The sequence below is a fragment of the Rhagoletis zephyria genome, unplaced genomic scaffold (assembly GCF_001687245.7).
Source record: "Rhagoletis zephyria isolate East Lansing unplaced genomic scaffold, Rhagoletis_zephyria_1.1 Rzeph_scaffold_00393, whole genome shotgun sequence".
Lineage (NCBI taxonomy): Eukaryota > Metazoa > Arthropoda > Insecta > Diptera > Tephritidae > Rhagoletis > Rhagoletis zephyria.
The window spans coordinates 189,978-194,513 of record NW_016157477.1 but is presented as its reverse complement, the minus strand read 5'-3'; the positions used below and the strand labels follow the sequence as shown (position 1 = coordinate 194,513).

At 32.3% G+C, this 4,536-nt stretch overlaps 1 protein-coding gene across 1 annotated transcript in view; it reads left to right on the top strand.

The window, feature by feature from the left end:
- The first annotated feature begins 1,866 nt into the window (after positions 1 to 1,866).
- HmgD (High mobility group protein D) overlaps positions 1,867 to 4,536 on the top strand; it is an 11,483-nt gene continuing 8,813 nt past the window's right edge. Inside the window, exon 1 of the mRNA XM_017611314.1 lies at positions 1,867 to 2,057. The gene's annotated coding sequence lies outside the window, so the exon portion shown is untranslated. The remainder of the gene's footprint in view (positions 2,058 to 4,536) is intronic.

The following is a 4,536-nucleotide window of genomic DNA, read 5'->3' as shown; positions in this document are numbered from 1 at the left end:
AAATTATATTTACGAGATATCTATTTAAATAAATGTACATATAACATAAAGGCTATTTATTTGAAGCAAGTTATAAGAAACAATGGCAGAATGTCTGTTTGTGTATGAATTCATTTGTCACGGCTACCAAACTTTGCTAATTATCAGTGAAACAAAACAAACAGACGGGATAATAATTGAACCAGATCTCTATCAGGATCATATCGTTGTTGAATTTGCGTGCAAAATTTGTATGCGGATCCCGATTATTGCCTAAGAAAACATAGCTAGAATTGCGACAGAGTTGCATTGTCTTCAGTTTATCAAGTTTATTCAGTGAAATCGCTGGATAAATTTATCAGAAATGTGTAAACGAGTTTCAATACAAATTTTGACAGTTCATTTATAAGGTTTACACAATTATAAGTTTATACGGTTTACAATGCATTTATAAGGTTTGATTAATACCCTTAATAATGATGTTGCAGTCACGAAGTTTTCGTGCAAATGAAAATGTAAGCTCTGATATATATTGCTCTCGAAGAGCAATGAGCAGACTCCATTGGCAAATTATATTCTGACATATGTATCAAGATATAAACTTTATCCTGTGGAGACGGCCAGTTATAGCGATGATGAAGATGTTGATAGTGATGACAATGACGCAAGTTGAAGATGATGATTATTTTTATTAAAGGTTATATATTCTTAAACTATGTTCACATATCAATATTATCTCAATCAAAGCTCGTTTTTTAATCACCAAGTTTACACAGGCAAATCTCAGATTATTAGCCGTCAAATTTGTTGTGCTTGNTTAATTATTATGAGAATAATTTTTATAATGGTAGGACAGGTGTTTAACTTATAATTTATGATGATTATGATTTTAACAAATTATCATTAATAAAAAAAATTATTAATGGGAGTAACAACTATACTTTAACTTTTCTCGCTCTTTGGTAACGCCGTAAAATCCTACAGAAAAATCAATAAAAATTGTTGAATATAATCCTACAGAAAAACAAAATCCCACTAAACCATTTTCGGATTTGTCTTTTTTTACTTCATTTGGTGGTATTTATACAAATACATCAAAATATTTTAAATTAAATGTACGTATGGATTAATCTCCTACTGTGCGATGCGCAGATACGTAAAAAGTGATAAACTAATTTTTAATTATCAAGTGAAAAACTTAAGCTATATAAAGAGGAAAATTACCAACAAAAAGTAAATAATCTTCAAAGTATCCTCAAATAATCTTGAAAGAAAACGAAACGCCAAGTGAATCAAGTGGAAAAATTACTGTCGGACTGTGTACTATGAAGTGAATTATTGTAATACGATATTGATTAACTACATAATACAAAAGGAGTAATGAAATGAAAAATGAATGTTTAAATTCATTTGTGTATGTCGATTTAATCAAAATGGTTTAAGGTATTTTACTATTTCAATTTCAGTATTTAAATGAAATGTTCGAGACCAATTGGAGAATTACATTGGAGTTCAAGTTGAGAACTAGCATTTTCTCAACTTGAGAAATAGTCCTTTTTTCATACAAAGAAAAATGCCCTTTTTGCTCAAAACGATATGAGCCTCCACTTGAGGTACTGTTGAGAAACAACGTTGGAGGTTTCAGAAATACCTTAGTTCTTAACTTAACCTCAAGTTGAGCTCAAATCTAAATGCTTATTGGGAATGAATGAAATTTTCAAAAATGGCCCTACTGCGCCAACTTTTCCCTTACTGGTGTTATTGCATTGCAACTTGATAGCATGTTCTTGATCGTGTAATGTACATGTAAATCGAGAGTCACTTGCTGTGTAGAATACAACTCTGGCTGAATAACTCGCTGCGCGAATTCGTTGCTTGCTGGCGACTCTCTTTCGTTGTGCATTTTCTTCAAATTGAGGCACGCTTCGTGTATAGGTACAGTTGTTCTGCAAATTCATTCCGATTTTGAAGTGAAGTGGGGAGGTGTGTGTTTTGTGGTCGTTTTAAACATTCAACAAAATTTAGATAAATTGTGAGTTTTATTAATTTGAAGTGACCGACTTAGTACAAATTTAAAGGTAAGTTTTAAATAGTTGAAAAATTTTAAGTATAATTAAAAATAGTGTGCATGAATGGTAGGGTTCGAAATCGCAGCATGCTTTCGGATTACATATGTTAATAACACATATGTAACTTTTATTCACTCTTGTGCGGATTTATGTAGTATTTTTATTGTATTCTACAAAAATCTTTTAGTAAAAGTAGTGCGCATAGCTAAATTTCTGTGGGTTTATCATTAGAAATAATTGCGTTCATATCGATTAAATCTGTTCGGTATTTGTAATGGCGGGCATACGATGCTCAGTGACGCCAACAAATTTCCTACCAGCAAAAAAAAAAAAAGAAATGACCAATGTTTTCTGAACGTATTAGGATGTCAATTCTTATTATGTTTAATTAAATTATTGGCGTGAACAACAAAATTTTCAAACTGTAGTGGCATGGGTGTGTTTCTTAAAAACCACGATAAGCTCGCATTTTTGTGGACTAATCTAGCTCTTTTGGCGCCAAATTTACAAGGCAGATTTCATTTAGTTTGCAAACGTTTCTGAAAAAATGGGAACTTTTACGCATAATAACAATAGTGGGTCAGTGAAAAAACAAAAATCCAAACACACTTAAGTGGGTGGGGGAGCTAGATAAATATTTCATTTTGACCCGGAGTAATCGGAAAACCCAGGCCGAAAATATTTCGGTGGGGCCCAATTAATTTTGATGATTTGATTTTATTCATATTTAAACTGTCAAATATCGTAACTGCATCATGTTTATTATATAAATAATGGGTTTGTGCATTTGAAGATCCAACCGATCTGGTGAAAATTGGGATGCTAGATTTTTTTTTAACATCTTTACTTTGTCATATTTTCCATTTAATTTGTTAATTTTTATATATATTACATTACAAACAGAAAGGTAACGCCGGCATTGGCGCCATTGCAGCTGGCTGTTTTTCGTTTAATTTCGTGTTTCTCTTTAACAGCAAGAGCACAATGCCGGCGAACGGCGTACTCACTACAGCGAAATTCGCGCTTTAAAAATTAGAAAACTTGCAAGCATATGAAAGCGAAGCTCACTCGCCGGCGTTTCACGGCGATATATTTATTTCTTTGGGTTCTGTCACACGGTCAGTATTTATTGACGTGAACCATATCGCAAAATTTCTAAAAAAAATTTTAAATCTGGATCGCGGATCGCAATACCGTCAATAAATATTGAACGTGTAGCACTTTCAAAAATCTTGTACTCTCATAATGCGAACATCGAAAACTTATTCGCTCTGCCTTCACTTTCGGTGCTTAAAACCTTTCAAAATAAATAGAAAAAAATTTAATTAACATCGGAAATTTTAAAATAATTGTGAAATGCATTATCTACAAATTACACGTACAAAATTAAAATAATATTTTCTTGCGTCATAATAATCGTTCACCACAAAAACTATGCAAATACTGACGCGATAAATATTGAACATGTAGCATCCGTATCACAAATGATACATGTTCAATATTTATCGCGTCAGTATTTGCATAATTTTTGTGCTACACGCTTATTATATCACAAGAAAATATTTTTATTTTATACGAATAATTTACACGAATTAAATACTTTCAATTTGTTTTGAAAGGTTTTAAGCGCCAAGAGCGAATATGTTTTTGAAGTTCGCATTATGAGAGTAGAGATGTACTGACGAAATATATGGATCGCGTTTTGAAAATGCCAAACGTTCAATATTTGTTGACGGTATTGCGATGCGCGATTCAGATTTCAAAATTTTTAGAAATTTTGCGGTGTGGATCACGATCCATCAATATTGAACGCTACACCGTCTATAAATATCGCGGTTAGGTTTGCCAGACTTTTTATGCGCGAAATCAGTACGTTTTACTTTTTCATGCTAAAAAATCGGTACTTTTCAGTACATTTTTATTTTTAAGTAACATAATAATTCGAAACGCCAGAGCACTTGTTTTTTAACAATATTTTTGTATATAAATAAAATATAGTTTATAAAAAATAAAAGTGTTATTCACTTGAGTGCACACATCATTGTACACAGAAGCTAATAAATTATTTTATATTTATGACATTTTCGAATAGTCATAATGAGATCATTTCCAACTTCAGTGTTTAAGTAGTCAAAGAAGTCTATACATTTCATTTTAAACTTACTTTTAATTTGCAATTCACTTTAAAAAATTTCAATCAGAAGCCGGTTTCTCTGCACCACAAAGCAAACTTAATGATTAAGATCCTCTGCTTTGTTGTTGTTGTTGTGTTAGCAGCACGTAGTCCCCGAATTGGTTGGTTGCGATGGTCCTTGGCCGGAGTATCCGGTCGTGAACGTAGAACCGACCATCGTGAGATCGATCCTCTGCTTTGTTGTTGTTGTTGTTCTTGTTGTTGTTGTTGTTCTTGTTGTTGTTGTTGTTGTTGTTGTTGTTGTTGTTGTTGTTGTTGTTGTTGTTGTTGTTGTTGTTGTTGTTGTTGTTGTTG